We start from the raw sequence: 10678 nt of genomic DNA, 5'->3' as shown, positions 1-10678 counted from the left end.
ACAACAGTGAGAGGCCCGCGTACCGCAAAAAAAAATAAATAAATTAAAAAAATTTTAAAATAAAAATAAAAAGCTTCTACAAAGCAAAAGAAACAAGCAAAACAACGAAAAGGCAACCTATGGAATGGGAGAAGATTGTTGCAAATCATATATTTGATAAGTGGTTAATACCAATATATGTAAAGAACTCATACAACTCAATAGCAAAAGTGTCAAACAGTCACATTAAAAAATGGGTGGAGATACCAAATAGACATTTCCCCAAAGAAGACATATAAGTGGCCAACAGGTACACGAAAAGGTATTCAACATCACAGTTGTCGATGCAAATCAAAACCACGAGATATTGTCTTACATCTATTAAAATGGCTATCTTCAAAACGACAAGAGACCCACATATTGGCGAAGCTGTGGAGGAAAGGGAACACTGCTGGTGGGAATATAAATTTATATAGTCACTACAGAAAACAGTATGGAGGTTCTTCAAAAATTACAAATAGAACTACCATATGATCCAGCAATCCCACTTCTGGATATATATACACAGGAAATGAAAACAGGATCTTGAAGAGATATCTGCACTCCCGTGCTTATTGCAGCATTATTCAGAATAGGCAAGATATGGAAACAACCTCAGTGTCCATGAACAGATGAATGGATAAAGAAGATGTGAGATATATATATATATATTATTCCAATGGAATATTGTCCAGCCACGAGAAAGAAGGAAATCCTGCCATTTGCAACAACATGGATGGACCTTGAGGGCATTATGCTAAGTGAAATAAGTTAGACAGAGAAAGACAAACACTGTATCTCACTTATGTGTGGAATCTAAAACAGCTGAACTCATGGAAGCAGAGAATAGAATGGTGTTTACCAGGGGCTAGGGAGTGGGGGAAATGGGGAAATGTTGGTCAAAAGGGACAAACTTTCAGTTATAAGATGAATAAGTTCTGGGGATCTAATGTACAGATGGTGATTCTGGATAATAATAATGTATAATATACCAGAAAGTTGTTAAGAGAGTAGATCTTAAATGTTCTCACCACAAAAAAAAGTGGTAATTATGCGATGTGATGGAGGTGTTAGCTAATGCTGTAATGGCAATCATTTTGCAATATATAAGTGTATCAAATCACCATATTGGACACCTTACAAATGTACACGATGTTGTATGTCAATAAGGTAGAGTGGGGGAGGCATTACCAAAATCTAGCTTTTGTTTTTGTGACGGTGGCTTTTTATTCTTGCAAACAAACATTTTTGAGTTGTCTTAGAGTTACATAATGCCCAGGAACAAGTTTTAAGATGGGCGTATAGTGACAGCACCTCAGCATTAATTAGACTATTAGATTTCTTGTACATACAACCATCTGTCCCTGTGCCTTTGCTTGCATGGGACACGCCATCTGGAAATTTGGTTTCTCCTTTGCTACCCTTACTCAACCGATAAAGAAACCGAGGCCTGGAGCCTGACTTACCCAAGGCCACATAGTTAGTTAGGGCATAGCTGAACCTAAAGATCATCTCTGGCCTCTTGGTTCCCAGGGATTATTTTCTACCACTCCCACTGCCTTTTCAAGGTTCTGCTCGAATAATGCCTTATTTCAGAAGCCTTGCTGAAATCTTCAAATAGAACTAATCTGCCCCTTCTTTGAACTCCTACATGTTTAATTTTATTCCCCTAAGGATACTTATCACTTTAATTTTTTTGTGACAGTTGTTTGTGCTCACATCTTTTTTCCCCCAGGTATTCAGCTCTTTGAGGACTGGAATCTGCTTGATTCACTTTTATGTCTATCACATTCCCCAGCCTTGTATTAATAGCTGCTCAATGTCCATTTGTTTAAAATAATTAAACCTCTTTTGGATTTTGGAAACCTTGTGTCCACAGAAAGCATAAAGAAAGCAGCTGCAGCAATATGCCAATGGCTGGGGGAATCCTTTCAAGCTTCCTTCACACTTTGATGGTTCTAGACCTGCATTGTCCAAGAGAACTTTCTGTAATGATGAGAATGTTTGATATTTGTTCTGTCCAATACGGTACTACTAGCCACATATAGCCATTGAGCATTTGAATGTGGCTGGTGAGATTGAAGAAATGAAATGTTAATTTTACTTGATTTTAATTTATATTTAAATAGCTACATATGTCTATTGGCTACCGTACTGGACAACACCGTTCGAGACTATCTTGGCACCCCATTTTGATAAATCTACACGTGTTGTCTCTTTGAACTTTGTCACACAATTGCCTGCTTAGTGAGAAATGGTATTGTTGTTCTCTAGGCTCTGAGCTCCGAGATTCTACACACTTGACCTTCCTCCTTCCCCACTTTCCTCCCCAGGAGAAAGATGAGATTTATAAAGCTTTTCTTAAGCACTCCAATCTTCACTAACCTCCCTTGCCTCAGATTATGACTACATCTCTAAGGTATTGATATAACACTTAGATGGTATATGTCATTTGCTGCTGTTTTGAATTTTAGTATTTCCTAAATAAATTATAAACTACTTGAGGGCAAAGACCATGCATTCCACATCTTCTGGATTCTGCCTGGTGCCTTTTATGGTGCTAGTTATATCGTAAATGTTCTATAAATATTGATCAGTTGCTTGATTGAAGGTGGTGAAAGGGAATCTGGTATGAGCAAGAAAGGACAGTACCTGAGACATAGGGAAAAGGGCATGTCGATATCGTAAGATTTACTTAGCACCCTAAAGACTAAAGATTTTTAGAATTATTTCTCTTATTATAACTGTTTTAGCAAATGCCCATTAGTATTATTTTCCAGTCATCTAAGGAGCTCAACTCAAAAAAACCAAAAAAATTTTAAAAAAAATTTTTCTGAGTACCCATGTGGCAAAAACTATGCTATCCATTTTGAATGTATTCCTTCCTAATAGGGTCTTCTATCAAAGGAACTTTCTAACTACATTTATGAGCTTCATTGTAGAGCATTTACTGGAAAACTGAGAGGTTGCTAGATGTCCAAAACAGCACATCTGGTGGAACCAAAATTAGAATTTGGCTGTATATTTGTTCAAAACCTCCCCTAGAAGGTAAGCTCTCGAATGTGTACAAGGCTCTGCTTCTTTGGTGGATGAGGAAATCAAGGCCAAGGCGTTAGTGTTGGTTCACCTTTCCCTCTTCCTTAAGCACCTAAATTATACGTTGGCAAGATTGGGCTCCTGCAGGAATCCGGATAATGGCAAAATTCCTGCTGGCCACACCCTGTGTGAGACCACAGTGAGTCTTAAAGGGGCTTTGGCAAGAAGATGGAGGAAATTAATGATAGCTGCAAAGTGAGAAGGCCCAACCCTGGAATTCTCTCTCCTGTAGAGCCACACTGCCTGCCTGCCTGCCTGTGCTCCAACCACTAGCTCCCAGTACCCCAAATATGAGAAGAAAATAAGGAGCCAGCAGGGAGTTGTCCTTGCGGGACAAGAATTTCAGCTGGCAACTGTTAATCACATTTTTCCAGCTATTCCGACATGTGTTATATAAGGGAACCAATTCCAAGACAAAACAGAAAACAAAATGCTCTGACTACAGAAGTGCAAATGTAGAGTACATTGGAGCCGACTTTTCCTTTTAACTTCTTATTTACATAGGATGGATTTGTTTAAGCAAATTTTTTTTTACTTCCATGAAGTTACAAATCAAGTATTTTATTCCCCTTACTATCTATTGTTCATTTTTATTTCTGCTAATTTCCATACGTTTAAAATATGTTTTCAATTTGCTGAAAATATTTATGAATCATATGCACACATGCATATGTACAATAAATCATTTTTATAGAATCAATCAAATCTGGCATCTTTTGTAGCTCACAGTAGTTCAAGAGTTCGAGGCCCCAGCCCTGTTTTGAGCTGCAATTTGTTGCTCACAAAATAGGTGGGTCAAAGGTAAAAGTTCTGTTTAAAGTCCTTTGACAGATACATCTAGATTTAGTTGTAAGTAACATGGAGGAAATAACTTCTGTCTCATTTCACATTCATGTCACAACTAATGAAGAAAATACATAAAGAAGAGTTTAAAAAAAAAAGAAAAAGAAAATACAGTTGGTCGTCTGTACCCACACTGCCCAGTGTCAAAATAACCAAGGTCACATTGATCTGGTGATCGTTGATGGTGTGCTTTTGATGTAAAGATTCCACCAGAATGCTGATGAATCCTAAATTATACTTCCATTTCTGACTACTCTCCTTAGCTCCAAGGTCAAACATACCATTTCTACTGAGTGTCAAATAGTCTTCTCAAACATAGCACGTCTGAAAAACAACTCTTGACTCCACATTCCTGAAACTTTGCTTTTCCCCCAGTCATCCCCATTTCAGTTAACAGCATCCTTATTCACCTGGTTGGTCATTCTGCAAGTTTTGACATAGGTAGATAATCCTGTAAACACTACCACAGTTAAGATATAGAATAGTTCCAATGAAGAACATTTAGGTTGTTTCCCGTTTATGATTATAAATAGAGCTGCTATAAACATTCATATATGTGCTTTTGAACGAACATACATTTTCATTTCTTTCTGGGTAAATATCCAGGAGTAGCATTGCTAAGCTGTATGGTAAGTATATATTTAACTTTGGAACAGACTGCCAAACTATCTTCCAGAGTGGTTGTACCATTTTACACTCCCACCAGTGATGTATGAGAGATTTAGTTTCTCCCTGAGCTCACCAGCATTTGTATTGACATTATTTTTTATTTTAACTGGTCTCATAGTTGTGCAGTGATATCTATTGTGGTTTTTTTTTTCCATCTTAATATTATTTAATTTTATGGAAAAAACAAGTTTTATTACATTCCTTTTTTAAAATGGGGGGAAAACTGTACAAGTAAGCATGATCAAACCTCTGTTAGAGCTGGTTAATGCTGATCTTATTGCCTCACAGTCTCTCTAGTAGTGTCCAAGAAATTATGTTTACGGTCCGTCTGAAGAAAAAAAGCACTGGAGAGGCAAGAAAGGTCTTGGGTCAAAAGCTTCAGAGGGTTGTAGGGAGACGGAACTTGCTTCTTAAAAAAATTATGTTGAGCTCTGGAGCGCCTCCATTACTTAACACACCTTCCAAACCATTCATTGGGATAGTTTTACCCATGTTTAAAGTCTCATTATATGCAGTTTGGGGGCTTTTATAAATTCAGAAATAAAGTAATATAAAGAGTAGAATATTGAAGCCTTCAGAATAGGGCTATAAGAGACTCAATACTGCTAAATAAGTTCCCAAACAAAAATGTTCAGTCACCCCCACCCCCAAACCTATGTGTAATAGGAGAAAATGCACAGCAAGAAGCAGAGGAAAAGCATGTAGACTGGAATAGATCATACACTGAACAGTCTAGAACCAAAGAAAAAAGCAAACAACATACGTATATACAAAAGCCTAAGAAGCAGCTATTCTCCTCACGTCTCTAGGTGAGTACCTCTACCCAGTAGATTATAGTCATGAAAACAACTCAATTGTTTTTTTTTTAAGGTAAAAAACTGTTTCCCATCATGCTCCATTTTCTAGAATCTACGCTTTTTGATTGGTTGGTATAAACAAAATGCAAAGTACATAAACATGCAAGCGTGCATGCGTGTGCACATACACGCACACGCACGCACACACAGACACTGTCCTAAAATGTGAAAAATGCAGATATATAACGCTGGTATTAGAAATCACTTCAACTTCATACTTAGGAATTTATAGACCCTTCATTTGCCCCCCCAAAAATATTTTTCCTTGTCCTTATTCTTTAAATGCCCAACCACCAAAAGAAAAAGGAAAAAAATAAAAGGCTTTAAATGCACATGTTTCAAGTCAGTGTCTTGTTAACAAAAAAGGTAGCATTTTCTTCACTTTGGCCATTGTTAAGGATGCAGGCATAGATCAGGGAATGTTAATACTCACATGTATTTTAAAAAAAAAGCAACATTAACAGAGCATATATCTTTCAAAAAAGGCTAAAATACTAACAAATACAAGTCAATGAACATATTTTTAACTAGTGCAATTTTATCTACAATGGAGTAAATGTTATTTTGTGTGCCAGCCATTGCAATACTGTTCATTTCCCTTTTATCATGCAAACATGCCAATTTTATCATTAAAAAAAACCTTTATTGGGTCACATTCATGTTGCCCTCCCACCCAAATTAAGGGGGGAAAAGTCAATAGAAGAGCCCTTCAAGATTTCATAATTATGAACATAAAGCTCCTAGATAATAGTGTATAGGCTGAATTTTCAGATTTATATAGAAAAAATTATAATTTACATAGATATCTTCGTCACCCATTACAACACAATGTGAAGTTACACTACTCTGAAATTTGTACCAACTGTACAAAAACCATGAAAAAAATTATGTTCTTCATGTCCTGAGAGCCTACACATTTTTGAGTAATTTAAAAGGGCAACTATGAGAGCCTGACATTTTTCTGTATCTCACCTCTTCTGCCTCTCTATCTGCAGGATTTGTAAATCAAAATCAGTAACATCTTTGTAGCAAACGTCTCATCTATCTCCCTCTTCTTCTCTCCTAACTAATGCTACTCAATTTTCTCTCATCTTCCTGAGCATTCTCCACGAACAGCATTGCAAGTTGGTTTAAAAAAGAAAAGAAAGAAAGAAAAAGAAAAAAAGGAAAAAGAAAGTTTTACAAGAGTTTTGCTGGTTAATTATTTACTGGTGGAATCACTCCACCAGGAGTCTGATTTCATTGGCTAGCAGTTGGTTTCCGTTGAATAGGCCCCCTGCGAGCTTGGTGAGCAGCCCTCGTTCCGTGGTTTCAGGATCGCTGTCAACAGAGCTGGAACTTGCGCTCATGTTGTCGACAGAAGTATTGGCTGGGAGCTCCAACTCCGGCTCACTAGTCTCACTGGCCATGGACACCATGGAGAGCAGGGACATACGCCGGGTGAGCCGGCCAGAGGGCAGAAGGGAGGCGGCATAGTCCACTATGATACCAGCTACATCTAGATTACACGCCTTATCAAAGGCAATGACCTCGCAGACACAGAAGGAGCTGTCGTCTTTCATCAACAGGTCAATGCTACACACATCCGATCCCAGGATGTTAGACACCTGCATAGCTAGCTGCTTCCCTTGTTCACTCAATGAGCACATCATCCCGACACCACCTAGTGAGCAGTTTCTTTGCATCCTCCCATCTGTTGAACAGCGTAACATTGTGCCAACCACACGACATCCCACGACAGTGACACGTACATCCCTTCCATGAGACTCTTTATCATATTTCTGAAATAGGTATGGAGCTTCATGGCGAATAAGATGGCTTAGATTAGCCAAAGGGTGCTTATCGCGAGCCAAGAAAACTGCTTTGCCTCTATGACCCCGTGTATTCTTCACCACCTTTGGGAACTCCAGTACTTCTGCTTCATCAATCATTTTAACAAAATTTTCATGACCACCGTAAGAGAAAGTATCTGGCAGAGGAACACCATGACCTGCCAACTCTTGAAACATCCAGAACTTATTAACATAGTTCAGGATGGTTTGAGGTCAGTTCATCAACCTGCTTCCCACCTTCTCTAGATGGCGCAAAACAGTGACGTCACTATCACTTTGCACCCAAGGGGTTGGTACTGTCACTACCACCACCTGAGGATAGGCAGTAATTAGTTCTCCATCGATACAAAGACCCAGGTTTCCTTGCTCGATTGTTAGCACCACCTCATCTATCACCACAGCCCTAAAGTCCAGTTCCTCCTCACAACATTTGGCCTTTAATGCTCGTAAGATCTCTTTTGGGGGATAGTCTTCACTGATTCGACAATCTGTCAAAAACCACAACTTGGCAGCAACAGAGCTACACATCTTGATTTGCCTGTTTTCCTCTTCTGGGCTTACTTCCTCCTGAATATAGACTCTTTGTAGCGAATCGAACTTGTGTCCCCTCGCCGGCCTCCCGGCAAAGCCAATTTACTGACACCGGGATGTGGTGAGGGAAAGTACAGCGTTTACTGCAGGGCACCAAGGATGGAGAACAGGCAGCTCATCCTCAAAAGACCCGAACTCTCTATTGTGGTTTTAATTTGCATTTCCCTTATAGCTAAAGATATTAAACATCTTTTCATGTGCTTACTTGCCATCCGTATACCCTCTTTACTGAAGAGTCCAAATCTTTTGCTTTTTTTTTTTTTTTTGTCTGCACCATGCACGACTTGCAGGATCTTAATTCCCTCACCAGGGATCGAACTCAGGCCCTTGGCAGTGAAAGTGCAGAGTACAGTCCACCGGACTGCCAAGGAATTCCCTTGCTATTTTCTAATTAGATTGTTTTCTAACTGTTGAGTTCAGAAAGTTTTTAGAAATAGTCTGAATAGAAGTACTTTGTTGGAGTTTTTAGGGTTAGGATTTTTTAGGTTAGTTTTAGGTTCACAGCAAAATTGAGCAGAAAGTACAGAGATTTCCCATATACTCCTAGCCCCTCCACATGCACAGCCTATCCTGTTATCAACATCCTCCACCAGAGTGGAACATTTGTTACAATTGATGAACCTACTGTGACACATCATAATCATCCAAAGTCCATAGTTTACATTAGGGTACACTCAGTGTTTTACATTCTATGGGTTTGGACAAATGTGTAATGATATGTGTCCATCTTTATAGTATCATATAGAATAGTGCTAAAAATAGTGCTCTGCCTAGTCATTCCTCTCCCCTAACCCTGGGCCACCACTGTCTCCATTTGCCTTTTCTAGAATTGTCATGTAGTTGGAATCATACAAGATATAGCCTTTTCTAATTGGCTTCTTTTACTTTGTAATACACATTTAAGATTCTCTCATGTCTATTCATGGCTTGATAGCTCATTTCTTTTTAGTGCTGAATAATAATGCATTGAATGAATTTACCACTGTTTATCCATTCGCTCACTGAAGGACATCTTGGTTGCTTCCAAATTTTGACAATTTGAATACAACTACTATAAACATCCATGTGCAGGTTTTTGTGTGCCCATAAGTTTGTAAGAAACTGCTAAACTGTCTTCCAAAGTGGCTGTACCATTTTGCATTCCCACCAGCAATGAATGAGAGTTCCTTTTGCCCCACATCCTCACCAGCATTTGGTGTTTTCAGTGTTCTAGATTTGGCTACTCTAATAGGTGTGTAGTGGTATGGCGTTGTTGTTTTCACTTGCATTTCCCTGATGACATGTGATGCAAAACATCTTTTCATGTGCTTACTCGCCATCTGTTATATTCTTTAGTGAGTTACCTGTTAAGGTCTTTGGACTATTTTTTGAGTTGTTTGTTTTCTTATTGTTAAGTTTTAAGTGTTCTTTGTATATTTTGAATAACAGTCTTTTATCAGATGTGCCTTTTGCAAGTATTTTCTCCCAGTGTGTGGCTTGTCTTCTCATTCTTTTGACATTGTCTTTGCAGAGCAGAAGTTTCTTAATGTTGATGAAGTCCAGCTTATCAATTTTTTCTTTCATAGATCATGGCTTTGGTGTTGTATGTTAAAAGTCATTGCCATATCTAAGGCTAGGTTTTCTCCTATGTTGTCTTCTAGGAGCTTTATGGTTTTGCATTTTACATTTAGGTCTGTGATCCTTTTAAAGTTATTTTTGTAAAGGGTGTAAGATCTGTGTCCAGATTTATTTTTTGCAAGTGGATGGCCAGTTGTTCCAGCATCATTTGTTGAAAAGATTATTCTCCATTGCATTTCTTTTGCTCCTTTGTCAAAGATCAGTTGACTATATTTATGTGGGTCTACTTCTGAGCTCTGTATTTTGTTCAATTGATCTATCTGTCTATTCTTTCATCAATACCACACTGTCTTGATTACTGCAGCTTTATAGTAAGTCTTAAAGTTGGGTAGTGTCAGTCCCCCAACTTTGTCCTTCTTCAATATTGTGTTGGCTATTCTGGGTGTTTTGCCTTTCCATATAGACTTTAGAGTCAGTTTGTTGATATTCATACAACTTGCTGTGATTTTGATTGGGATTGCTTTGAATCTATAAATCAAGTTGGGAAGAACTGATATCTTGACAATATTGGGCCTTTCTGTCCATAAACATGGGATGTATCTCAGCTTATTTGGTTTTTCTTTGATACCTTTCATCAGAGTTTTGTAGTTTTCTTTATATAGATCTTATACATAGTTTGTTAGATTTATACCTAAGTATCTAATTTGGGGGAGTGGTGCTAATGTAAATAATATTATGTTTTTAACTTCAAGTTCCATTCGTTCATGACTGGTATATTAGGAAAGCAATCAACTGTTCTGTATTAACCTTATATCCTACAACCTTGCTATAATTGCTTATTAGTTCCAGGAGTTTTTTGTCAATTCTTTTGGATTTTTTACGTGCATAATCATGTCACCTGCAAAAGAAGATAGTTTTATGTCTTCCTTCCCAATTGGTACACCTTTATTTTCTTTTCTTGTCCTATTGCATTAACTAACACATATGGTATAATGTTGAAAAGGAGGGGTGAGAGGGACATCTTTGCCTTGTTCCTGATCTTAATGGAAAAGCCTTAAGCTTTTCATTATTAAGTATGATGTTATCTGTAAGTCTTTTTGTTTTTATTTTGGTTTTTTTTGTAGATATTCTTTATCAAGTTGGGGAAGTTTCCCTCTATTTCAAGTTTACTGAGAGTTTTTATCATGAATAGTTGCTGGATTTTGTCAAATATTT

The 10678-nt window shown here is 37.9% G+C and overlaps 1 pseudogene; it reads right to left on the bottom strand.

The window, feature by feature from the left end:
* Positions 1-6700: 6700 nt before the first annotated feature.
* LOC115859551 (beta-citrylglutamate synthase B pseudogene) lies at positions 6701-7843 on the bottom strand (annotated as a pseudogene).
* Between the last annotated feature and the right edge of the window lie 2835 nt (positions 7844-10678).

Source organism: Globicephala melas, chromosome 1 (assembly GCF_963455315.2).
Source record: "Globicephala melas chromosome 1, mGloMel1.2, whole genome shotgun sequence".
NCBI lineage: Eukaryota > Metazoa > Chordata > Mammalia > Artiodactyla > Delphinidae > Globicephala > Globicephala melas.
This window is presented reverse-complemented; position numbering and strand designations above follow the sequence as displayed.